This window comes from Sebastes umbrosus, chromosome 22 (genome assembly GCF_015220745.1).
Source record: "Sebastes umbrosus isolate fSebUmb1 chromosome 22, fSebUmb1.pri, whole genome shotgun sequence".
Taxonomy (NCBI): Eukaryota; Metazoa; Chordata; class Actinopteri; order Perciformes; family Sebastidae; genus Sebastes; species Sebastes umbrosus.
In genome coordinates this window covers 17,042,316-17,055,607 of record NC_051290.1, presented here as the reverse complement: position 1 = coordinate 17,055,607, position 13,292 = coordinate 17,042,316, and the positions used below count along the sequence as shown (strand labels likewise).

At 41.4% G+C, this 13,292-nt stretch overlaps 1 long non-coding RNA gene across 2 annotated transcripts in view; it reads left to right on the top strand.

Moving 5' to 3' along the window:
- Positions 1-11,141, top strand: part of LOC119481244 — a 102,673-nt gene extending 91,532 nt beyond the window's left edge. For both annotated transcript variants that reach the window (XR_005205142.1, XR_005205143.1), the window contains exons 3-4: positions 7,468-7,546; positions 10,766-11,141. This is a non-coding gene — a long non-coding RNA (uncharacterized LOC119481244). The remainder of the gene's footprint in view (positions 1-7,467; positions 7,547-10,765) is intronic.
- Positions 11,142-13,292: the final 2,151 nt, after the last annotated feature.

Below are 13,292 nucleotides of genomic sequence, written 5' to 3'. Positions count from 1 at the left end.
ATCACTTTCTCGTGCTAAATATAATGTATATGTCATTTCAGATGTACTTTATGAACCAAGAGCCAGTTGCACCAGCTCGCTGTATGTTCAAACTTAGCCTAGCTGTAACATGTGGATATAAGTGGATATTTGAATTAAAACTGGTTGCACCACGCAAACTATTTTTTATTCACTGTAGATATTAGTTGTAACTTAGTTGTTGTTGTTACTATTTACACCAAATAACTGCCAGTTGTAGTGTTGCGTAGCTAGCTGAACTAGCTAGCTTAAAGGAACAGTGTGTTTATTAGGATCTATTGGCAGAAATGGAATATAATATTGATAAGAATGTTTTCTTTAGTGTATAATCACCTCAAAATCAGAATTGTGTTTTCGTTACCTTTATATCTACATACGGAGCGGGTCCTCTTCATGGAGCCGGCTACTATGTTTCTACAGTAGCCCAGAACGGAAAAACCAAACACTGGCTCTAGATAGGGCAATTTGCGTTTTTGCTTCGGGCCACCGTAGTTCTCCTACACGCTTGGCACACGGGAGAAGTTTCAGTTGGTTGCAGTCGGCAACCTCTCCACTAGATGCCGCCAAATCCTACACACTGCACCTTTAAGCGCTTGATGTTAGCTTGCTTATATATGACCCGTTGAGATTAAAATGCTGTTTGATAATGATACAAACTAAGAAAATTGCATTCAATTTCACAGAACATACCTCAATTTACAAAACAGTATGCTATAAACATTACACTAAATGACCTTCAGTAGGCTAATAATGTAAGCCTGCTTCAGGTTAGCATATTCTGATTTCCCTCTCACTCTAATACTACTAAAACACATATTTAAATGTGTGTATAATACATACATTTACAAACGGTATGCAGAGTTTAATATATCATTAGCCCCCTGAAAACTGTAATTTTGTTGAAGCTATGCTAGCTTGTGATGTTCATGGACGTATTATAGGAACTGGATACCTGACCCCAAGATTGTGTCTATTCAATTCAATGAGAGCTGCATCACTTCCGGCTTTACTTCCGGGGTATGTGTACCACTGAATATGTGCTGTAGGGTTTCTCTCCCGCTGGCCCCGCCCACGAGCTCCCGCTTGGCCCATAGACTTTACGTTGTAATGCCGTCACAGATTTTAAAGGCGCTTTTCTCGGCTCGAGGAAAATTGTACAAATATAAAACCTCCATGGATCAAAAATTCTGTGTCTAGGTCTTATTATACATCCATGGTGATGCTACAGTGACTTCCTGTTTATAGTTGATTGGATGCCACTAAAGATGTTTCCTAGCAACTGATTTACACATGACTAAAGTCTAGCTAAAGTTGAGGCATTTCTACAGTTTAAATTGGGCAACCCAATTTAGTTTGAAACTAGCTAGGAGCTACTAAGAACTTAGGAAGGACTTGAAACACAAACTTGGTGATTCGACACAATTCGGGGCAAAATATATTGGTACAGTTCGTCAGTCACTTTAATTAAACGTGCAACGCTAATCAATGTTGACAATCACCTGTCGACCATAAGTCTTGTACTTCATTGCCTCCTCGGGGTTGCGTGATTTTAGCCTGTCACTCACTGAGAGTTACGTACATCAGTGAGACCTTTCCTCTTAGTCGCAATGTTTTGTGCATACAAGGTCCTTTAAGTGTTTCCTATTGATTCATTAGACCATTAGCTCTGATACACCACAGAATCCCTAAAAGCTATTACTGACGTACTATCAACTGTCATTAATTGAGTTTAACAAAGCACCGTCTAGTTTAGTCATCATGATTCACATCTTTTCCCACACTAATATGATGCGAGCATGAACTGCTGCTCTCATTGTTAGGGAGTGACATTTGTATGTCATAATAACACATCAGTATATAATGTGTTTAAGTAACTCTAGCAAAAGGAGGAGGCAAAACACTACTCTGCATCAGTTATTCAAAATATCCTTCTTAGACTTTGTTTGGATTGCGATTATGTCTGTTTGTCAAAAGTTTTAATTAAATTCACGCTTTTATTCATAGCCCTGTATTTAAACAAGCTGACTAAAGAACTGTTCAGTAACAAATATTCAGGCTATTAAACCAAAACAGATAAAAAAAAAAAAAACGCTTCATAGCAGTCGGTAATAAATGTGTGTGGGTTTGTCACTAAGAGCAACTCCTTTCACATTGCACACAGTTATCTTTATTAATGTACAAATATTACTGCAGCTTTAAATTAACAGGTTGTATTTAGGTATTTATATGAAACGTTTACACTGACATGTGTAGTTCTCTTTTCCACATCCAGACCCGACCCGCTCCCGTGGTGTTTGTCATTATGCTCTTTTTGTCCTTGGTGGCAGAGCCGGGCTCTCGGCCTGATTCATGTGCCACGTCTCCACTCCCCACATATCATCCGCGCTCATCACAGAGAATCTCTCTGTAAATAATCCATGATAAATATGCTACTACACCCACCTATAAATCTTTGTCATTAGAGCCCTCGGGATTTCATTTTCGACTTCCATTGCCAACGAGATAATAATCGGCGCCTGAGCAAAACCATAAATGCGCTGAATTTCAAAGCCCTTAAACTTTTTATCAGGGACTGAATTTTCACTTTGTAAACTCGCTGTTCGACTCTGCACGGTTCGAGCCTTTTAACACTTGGACGGAACCGCAGAATCAGATCCACGACCAGGAGATAGTAATTGATTGTAATCAAAATGTAAAGTAAGCCCGAGCCGTCTCGCTAATGGATTTAATAGTTTATTTGACTGGAGAGGTGAATCAATCTTAAGATATTGACCACGGGATCCTGAAGGATTAAGGACGGGCCAAGGGGTCGCAGGGCACACCAGTGTGTTTTGCTAGTGCTTGGATAAAGTCCTGGGTTTTGAGCAGTTTAGCATATTGAATGGAAATTAACCTTCCTCTGAGGAAGAGCCCAAGACAAGCAAATCCTCTTCCATTTGTTAATTCATTCATTAGTTGAAGAATGACAGGACTACTAAAGACACCGTGGATCTCAGTTTGCAAAAGTTTGTCAAAAACAAAATCATTTCAGTGACTTACAGGGAGCTGTTTACCACATTCTCCCAATAGGACGTTATTAATATTGGATTGATTCCATTTTGAAATGCAAACACGCAAAAATTAAAGTGTTCATAGCCTGTGGCTGAATAAAGGGCTCGCCATCAAAATGATGTGTGCTCGGTTGCCAGGTTCCACGGTGAATATTTCCTTGAGGATAATAGAGGATCAAGCGCTCGTGATATTGACATTGTAAGCATGATGGAGGGGCTCAGCAGTTAGCAGTCCTCAATGGAGCACAAACAATAACTTCTCTTGCAGCCAGTGTCAGAACCAATCAATGGCACAATAATAATAAAAAAAGAAAACTGCAGTGAATAAAATATGGATTATGAGCACTCTCAGTCTTCAGCTTGCATCAGCGGGTATGTAAGCATGTGTCGTATTTTCCCCAGTAAATGGAGATAAACCACCAACCTATCTATTTACGTGCTGTTGACGCTGGCACCCGACCATGCAATCAACGCAGAGCACTCGCTTCAGGTTGCGAAATTAGAAGTGAAATTTTTGATTGTGCCATTAAGGAGGGCCCTCATTAAGACTTGGCAAGGACAATTTGCATGCTCTATTCCACAGAATCTGAATGAGGCTCCAATCAATTATACTCATTATCCAGGCAACTGATTGGTATGTGGTCAGACGCGCACCCTGCCGAGGTAAAGCCGTGGTTACCGGGCACACACACATGAGATAATAAAAAGAAAAATAGAAACATAACTTCAGCAGCTGGTCCTTTTCTTACATGTGTGCAAACATGCTCCCCTTCCCAGCACACACACATAAGACAAAGAAACAATACGTCTGTAATGCAGGATGATGCCGCTGTGCTAAGTTAATTAGCTTTTTTAAAGCATCTTAAGTGGGGTTTCTTTGTTTTGTTGTTTCTCTGCTGCAAAAATGTGTAAATGTGTTGATCCACCCAGGGCTCATATGCGTATTTAAACTGATGGGGACAAACACGCACCCTTCATTAAAACCTCTGTTCCATATTAGATGTTGAATTGATGCAAGAATGGGCAGGGGAGTATAGTTTGAGTTATTGTCACGTCAATAAGAAGATTTTCCAATGAGGAACATCTATCCTGTGTGCTTGAATCTAAAACTATGAATTAATTTAATAAACTTAATTATACTATTTTTGACACTGTTGTTTGACACATGTTTAAAATGTTGAGTGTATTTGTTGCTATTGAAATGTTTTTTTTTATATGGAATACTAGTTTGTTGTGTACTATTTAGAGCCTACTTCCGCAATCGAATAGAAAATTAATTTGCAACTGTTAATTGATAATTGACTATCATTGTAAACTGAGTTTACAGTTTACTAATCTTTTGGTTTTGGACTGTTGGTCACACAAAACAAGACATTGGAAAATGTAATTTTGGACTATTTTTGTATTACTGTACTATTTTTTTTTTACATTTCCTATAGTCTCAAATCAAGTAGTTTAGAAAGGAATTGGCAGATTAATCAGTAATGAAAATGAGTTGCAGCCCTAGCATCGTTGGTAGTCATTCTTATGGCACACACCGGAGTCTGTTTGAATCTTTTGTACCTGACAAGGAAATATTAGCATAAGGAGAAGACAGTGGTGCAAGTTAATTGGAAAATATTTGTAAAACAATCAATTTCGTGCTCAAAGTTAAAGGTGCTCTTGATAACAATCAGCCACTAGATGTGGCTCCCTCCTCTCCCTCCTCTGTTCCATTGCATTCACTTCACAACAAGGGGTTGCCAGTTTGTTGCACAACCTGCATGTCAAGTGACGAATCTTTCGTGGTAGAGTGATGAAGTCAATGTGAAACATACGTTAGCTATTGATTTAGGTTACTTTGCGTGGTGGTGTTTCAAGATTCTTGTAACGTGATGTATGCTAATCTGAGCATATGGCTATGTAGTTTTAGGTAACATTTTGCTTGTCATCTAAGCAGTGGTGTAGTGCAGGGAATACGCAGGTATACAGCATGTTCCTACTTATTTTCCTGTCCTGCTAAGACGCTAACAAAGCACCTCAGAGATTGAAGCTGTTATTTGCCTCATTTTGACAATCTAACCACTGACAACACATTAGTTAACCACTATTATTCAATGTGTAAGACCAAACTCTTTAAACTGTTACAAAAAAAACGTCCAACTCTAACGTTGTTGTGCCAGTTAAGATGAGCTTTTCCTTCGTTCTTCTCTACAGTGAAACTATTGTTGTAATAACTGCCACCACTCATCGATGCCAGAATCTCATCGTATATGTGTTACTGAGGTCAGCATATTTGAGGTGGAAACCAGCGTAAAGTGCACCGCTATATGCCTTCTTTGGAAATAATGGCCTTGCTCTGTGCAACGTTAAACTTGTACTTTTGATATGAAAGATGAGATAAGCGGCAGGAGATAAATGGCATTGAATTACTGTCGACCAGAGAACTGAATGCACTGTATTTGTGCTTCAATCTTCCTTCCAACACAACCCTGAGAAAGGTTAAATGCAGTGAACAGCAGTGACTAGAATAGTAGCAAGCTAATACAGTTCATGTCTTCAGTGTGATATTGCATAAGCCAGTATTATAGGTCTTATTATCAGGGAATCTCATAGCAATGATGTACTGTAACTGCTGGTAGCTGCTGGCAAACGTTAAAAAGGTTGCTCCCGCCCACGCACTGTATCTGTACTCTAGATGAGAGAAGCCTCACCCACCACCCAAGTTTAAATATTAATAATAACGTAAGCGACCTGTGTTTGTCTGGGTTTTTGTAGCTTCAGAGGAATCCCCCAGTGGGCCTCCCCTAACAGCCAGGAGAAGTGCTTGCGAACATAGTGCCCGCCGACACTTTGCCAACTTGAGGGATGCCTTGGCAGTTCTTAGATATGGTTTCCTTCGCCGAACCAGACAGCTTCAGCTAGGCCGCGGGGCAATATTTGCTCTCATGGGCATCTCAGAGATCATGCTGCTATTGGCAGGTTAAACGACTGGACAACGGCCAAATGCACGATGGCCCGCCACATATCAGCTCGCCCCTCCGGCAAATACGCCTCTGAAGAGTCGGGGACAGAGGCTCTGCATTTCAGTGTTTGTGGAAAAAAAAAAAAAAAAAAAACACGGTGGCCTCGGTAATCAATGCTGGATTAACCTCTCTCATCAGAGAGATATATCTCCAGCCTCAATCTAAGCCACCGCTTGCTCATGTTTTGTGCATTAAACCACAAATACCACGATTGCTTCGCCCATTTGCGCTCATCTATAGAGAGTTGTTCTTGTTGACAGAGCTATTAGTCAGAGAGATACCACAAAATTCATCATAGTCACCCTGTGGTTGTTTGACAAATTCATCATTTCATTACTTTTCCACAGAGGGTGGCGGTGGCGATGGCGGCGGCGGGGAGGGGGCTATAGCGGGGCGACGCCATGTTTGTGATAACATCAAAAACTGAGAAGAAAACAAAGCACAGTGATGCTGTTAAGGGTGTGGCGGTGAAATAAAAATCTCCGGCCAAAACAAGGGCAGGAATTAATATGTAAATTTGCGAGTGCTTGGTTGGAGGACTTAAAAAGGTTTTCATTATATCTTGATCAGAAAGCCATTTATCTCGAGGCTCTCAATACGTCTGGCCCCCTAATCTGTCGGACAGATAATTAATATCTGCTTATTGAGTAAATGGAAGTCATTATCTTGATTTCCTTCAGATAATTTATCTGTCTGTGCTTCACAGTGAGGACACTTTATGGTGCGGGCCACTTTACCTCAGCAGGTATTGATTACAGCCTTAAAATTATGCTGTTGGGCTTTTTGATGCAATCAGCTGCGAGGTCAAGGTGCTCCCTGTCAATAAAAACATCTTACACAAACAATACATTAATATCTGTACGGATTCAACAAATCTCCAGACAGTCTGAAGACATTTTCCTTCTTGCAAACATGCATCACGATCACTTTTCTTCTATTACAATGCCCCCACATCGCTACAAAGCCCACTCTCAAATGTAGATCACAACTCACAGCACACATCAGGACGGGAAACCATGGCAACCGGCATACATACATTGATTGCTGCATTCGCCGGCTGCATAGGGGCAGTTAAGTTTGCTGCGTTAACACGGACACAAAGGAGAGGCTGTAATTTGGAAACGTGTTTTTTAAATAATGTTGTAATCACTGATTTTCACATCTCACATTTGCATAATAAATGCAGCCGTGGCCAACTGGTATTTCGGAGCTCACACTCTAAATGTCACACACTGATGTGCATGAATGGTCACTGATTCAAATAATTTTGGGCAACTTTAAAGCTGATATTGATGGAAACGCTGCATAACAAATGTAATTGGTCACTTCCAGTATACATGGATTTTATGCTGAATTATTGACAGTGTTTCTTTTTGTTGTGTTTCATTCTACAGGGCTGTTTGGAAAAGGGAGGGAGGAGATCGGATCCTGGATCCTTCGCGGCTTCGACTGTAAAGCGGGTCAAATTCACAGGTTAGTGCCATCAAATGCCAGCAAGATGTAATTTTTAGGGGGAAAATTGGGATCACCTCAAACCAAAAAATTCAAGTGAGAAAACAGCGCATGTCCGTCTTTTCTCCCTGCCTTTTATTGAACAATCGACAACATCGTATCTGAGAAGAACAGCAGCGACTCTGTATCGACGTCCCGCTGTGAGCCCTTGGGGGTTGAGCGGGGGTCTGTGGTGCTTATCGCCCAGGTGGACATCCAGCCAGAGAGGCTGCCTCGCTCGGGCCAGGCGCCCCCGCTGGCAAGCCTCTGGCCGGGTGCCTCGACTCGGCTGCTCCGTGTCCTCTGGCTCGGCGGGTGGCGCTCGCTAACGGGGGTTGTCCCCCTGCCCAGCAGAGGCAGGGGTGGAAATAAGAGGAGTGTGACTTCTCGTCTAATGGGCCTAGGCATTGCAGTGAGATCGTGCAACCGATGGTGTTGTTCACACTTGTGCAAAGCCAAGCAAACATACAGTTGGTGGCTGGCAGGGTTGCGTGGGTTGTTCACGCCTCAGGCTTAAATTTAAACCCACTGTACGGTTGTAGCCATTGTAGCTGCCCTTCTTTATCCCTCAGCTGCCCTGCATTAATGCTCGACACAATTCTTTGTTGGACGTCGGAAGCAAATCAGTACACTGTCAAACAAAACTCAAGTGCTCTCAAGTGACGACAGTGAAACAAGCTTGATTTTACTTTTCCAAAAAAATAATCAAAATGCAGCAGTATGAGCACTTGGAGGGGTAATATCAAACCATCGTGTAAAAATACAGATTTCTTTTCACCTTTCAGACAGAGCCAGGCTAGCTATTTCCCACTGCTTTCAGTTTTTATGCTAACTGTAACCTGACTGAAGAAATAGGAGCGTTATCATTAAGCAATAGCTCACGACAGGCCGTGGTCTGAAGTGAGCTATTGCTTTTATAAAATCGTTGTCAAGTATGGCATTAAGAAAGTTATAGACGCATTCCAATTTAAATAGTTTTTTTTAATTAATAGATAATAATAAAATATACAATAAAATAGGCCCACCTGCCTGCACATACTGAGGCGGTTGCTGTAACGGTGGTTGCTATGGAGCGTACAACAGCAGCTAGCATATTAATTTTTTTCATCACAGGCTTGCGTTATTATGATTTCATTATTTGGCTCTTAATTTACATTATTATATGTTGCCATTTGTTGTGCTACCACTGAAAAACTGTCCAGCGTCAGTAGGATGACGTTGGTAACTTGTACTATAGGCTTGCCTTATTTTGATAGGTGGAGGGGTGTTGCTTGGCGCGGCGAGGATGTTGCTCCACTTTCTTCAGTCCCCTAGTTTCGGTAGCCAATCCATTTACGACATAATCTCTCTTGACCCGCATCGGATAGTTTCTGAATCGTGGTGCTGCAGAGGCAGTGGTTTGTGAATTACCGTTGCGTTCCTGCTTCCTTGCATATTATGGGGAACATTGTGGAACCTGGATTTTTTTCTGGAGATGAGCACTGCTCAAACCTTAAATGTTTCCATTCAGTAGCGGATTTCTTGTCAGACGCATTGTGAAACTGCAGTGGTATGTGGGTATTATATCACGGCTATGAACAGATTGCTTGATTTGAGCTACCCATTTTATAATTCCTCTCATCTAACTCTGGACAGGAAAACAATGTATTGCCAAGGTACTAAGCTATTCCCTTAATGTGGAGCTGGGGCCATGAGCCAATTAGCCTAGCACAGCTTAAAGACTGAAAGCAAGGGAAACCAGCTAGCTTTTCTCTCTCCAAAGTTACAAAATATGCACACCTGCACCTCTCAAGCTATTTAACATCTCATTTGTTTCATCCGTACACAACCAGAGATATAAAAACATATTAATAAGTAAGCATTAGAGTTGCTGGTAGGTGCAAGTGGCCTGTCACTTTCTCATTTTACAGCTAAACAGTACACTACAAGATGTTTCTGAAAACATTTAATGAGCGAAATAGACATTATAGTAACAGAATATTGATTTGTATTAGATCAGCGCTGCCTAGTTTGACTGTTTGGAGGTTGCAAGTTTCACGAGCAGTGATTGACGTCTGCCCAGAGACGTCTTGGCTCTGATTGGTTGTTTTCCTTTGGGCACGTTCACCTTTTCAAATGCCATTAGGAACACTAAGAGGAAGCAGAAGAACGTGACTTTTTTTCCACAGATTATCTATCTCATGCACTACTGTCAGGATATAGTGAAATAACTTTTTATCATATTTGTTCAAAGCTACCGACTGCAGCTTTAATATGTAAGCCTTTGTTTACTTTTTGTCTTGTGCTGCATTATACAGTGACAAACAGTTTGTCAAAATAGAATGAACTTAAATGAAATGGTGAATTAGATATTATAGAGGAAAATTAATCATTTAGATCAATTGATTATTCAGTGAAATAGTTGATATATTAATCGCTAGAAAAGCCCTATAACTAGTGCACCCCCACTTGTTCTTAGTCATTTTGTTCTGTTTGAGTAATTTAACTAATAACCCAATTTGTGGTTAATCTAACTAGTAAAACTGAAGTCCATGTAACATGAATGATAAATCCAAAGCTCTGCAGGAGCTATTTTTGTCTCTCTCTTGTCTGCAGAAGTCAAAACCTGAATGATAATATAGATTCCTAATAATCCTCTATTTTTTTTTTTTAAACAAAACAGTCAGGCTACAAGAGAGAGTGAGACCGAGGAAAAAGCTTAGAGGGAGATGCCTCTTTACAAAACAGACGTTTGGCTATAATGTTGAGGAGCTCCGTGATATTTAAGGATCTCCTCTGTCCTGTCTGCCAGGCCCCTCGGGGATGAGGGGGTTGGTAGAGATGGTGGGCAACACTTGCTAGAGACTGACAGGAAGCTTTATCTCGACATCTCTGTCACTCACCCGCGTTAGACCTTCCCTCTGTGTTCGGAGAGCTGTCATGCCACAGTTTGCCGCTCAACTCCTCTGCGCCCCACCGCCGCCTACCCCTTTGTTACGTAACCTGCCACCCCTATCACAGAGACCTATCACAAACCCAGGGCCGTACACACACACACAAACACACACATACAGAGCACCACAGCTGGAATGAGATCCGACTGCTGCGAATGCGCGCGGTAAAGGGCGCTATATGGAATATGTGGGTGAATGAGGTCCTTTGCGGCGATATTACTGATCATACAGTGCTGGAGTCCAAAGCAATTTCCTCCTCTCTCCCCAGCACCTCCGCCTCTGTATCGGACATAACATCCTGAGACGGCGGAGATTGGTGGCCAGGATGCTGAATTTTTCATGAGGCAGGAAAGGTTAGATAAGATCCTCCCACGGATTGGAGATAGTGCACTTACAGATCTGTCTTTGGAGCCCCAAATAAAAAAGAAAATACATTTTGGATGGTTCAGATTTTGAATGTGACCTCTTTACTGAAATCACATTCAGAGATGGAAGTGTCAAAACAGGTACATGTGAGACAAATGTGTTCCACCTTCCGTGGTGGTTGCCTTGTATTGCTTAGGCACACTCATGACTCATAACGACTTTAGTGAAAATTAACAGTTTGTCTTCATTCAAGTTGCGGAAATGTCATTCCTTCCATCCTAAGTACTGCTTGTCACTCAAACACAGCGAATGTTGTTCGAAAAGTAAAAGCATAAAGCTAAAACAAATGGATAACAAAACTCCCTCGGATACTTCATACTTCAGTCAAGTTACATTTAAAAGCTTCAGTGCTCCTTTACCTACAAATTGCCATAGGTTACTCGAACACAATAAATAGCCACTAAAAGGAGGCATTATTCTGATTGTTGTGTTTTTTGTTATAATTTCTCATTTGCACAGATTTAATGTAATTAATATAAAATGACCACAAAATAATTAAACTTACAATATATTGTTCAAGCAATAGAAGTTTAATTTTGACCAAATTGGAGAAAAAAAATATATGCTGTCAAAATTGTAAGGATTTATTTTCACTTTAAAGGTACTATTGATAACATTGATAACATTCAGCCACTAGATGTCGCATTCTCCCTCCCACGTTCCGTTGCATTCACTTCACAACAAGTCGTTGCTAGGCACTTACCGTCAAACTCCACACTAATGGTACATGTCCACAGGGGTGGGGTCGCCTGCTTCCCAGCATTGGCAAGCAAGCGAACCCATTGGTTGCATTGACAACTGTTAGTTTAAAAGTTTGCCGGGAGTTTCCAGAGGCGGCGAGTCGTGCCAGACGCCCTCGATTTGCATTAAGTAGCCTAAACCTCAACTTTATGCAAATGAGGAGCAGCCAACGTGACGCCCCGTCTCTCGAAACGTGCTGCCACGCTACCAGAATCTATTGCACGACTGCTTACATGGACAATGAATGGGAAGTGTGGAAAGGACGGAGGCTGTGGACATGTACCATAACTGGTAACTTGATCGCTGATGACCCATAGATACCACGTGATACCAACGTTGTTGTTATACTATTGGCTCACAAGCCTTGCTAGAAGTGGGAACCGAAGGCCAGGGAGACATTCATTTTGGACCTGCCAAAATTTTTTAAATGATTTATTCACAATCATTATACTTTTTTAGGAAAAGCCATACTTTTATTCAGGACCTTTCTAAAAGCTTTTTAAATATTTGTGTACATAGAAATGTTATCAATAAGACATTTAAATATTTGTTCCTCATTCTCTCATTTAATTTAATTTATTTTTAATTAGGCATAGTTTACTTTATGATTGTATTTACTATATCAACTGGTGTGATAGTGTGGGTACAGGATTATTGTGTGCCTGTTTTTCATGTTTGACGATAGAGAAACGGGTTACTTTTTAAAACAGAAGCATCCCCACGGTGTTGCTTCTGTTTTACTCAAGATGGTTTGTGTGGGAGAAGATTACAGGCTGAGAAACGACCACAAAGCCACACTAAAGGGGGATCCGACACAGAGATGGGAGTTGGATTGGGGGGGGGGCTTGATGGTAGGCTGGGTAAATGCTCCCCTGGGCTCTCTCTCCCGGCAGAGACGTCTACAAATATTTCCATAATCACCAAATAGCCCGGTGACTGCCAGGCGCAGAGCCCAGATGTAGCAGACAACATGTTACAGCTCTTAGTCGTAAAGGTCAGTAGCTGCTCCTCAAACGTGGATAAAAAGCCACGCTGCCATTTCCAATCGCGTTCTCAACCACAGGTTGCAGTCCTTTCTTGACAGGGATGAGCGTCTTTCTTTCTCGACAGCAAAGACAAGATGGCATCAGAAGGCCAGAGGAGTGTTTTTCACTCAAACTTCCCACCAGTGTATAGATCTGTTTTTACTTGGCAGTAATTTCATGCAATTTGTTTTGGCCCAGATCATTTCAACTTTCGTGTGTGTGTGCCTGCATCTTAACATAATTGTCTTGAATGCTTCTGGTCATATTCAACCACATATTTTTTCCTTGCAGGCTTACAGTCGCACCACCTAATCGACTCAATCTCAGCTCAACCTCTCACCGCCTCGCTTCAATCGAGGACATGTTTTGACGTGCAGGTCAGCGTTAAATTAAGCTCGCATGACACCAGCAATAATCAAGAAATGGCATTCCATTTGTGTTAAACCCCGCTTGTTGAGCTGACCATTAACTGGTATGACTCACCACTTGTTTGGCGGCTACAGTGACGCGTGCCAACCCTTTTTTTGCAAATAGTGATTAAATTACTTTTATTGGAGTGAGCTTTTCATGTTGCGGGATAGAAATGACCTTTGAGTGCTTTTT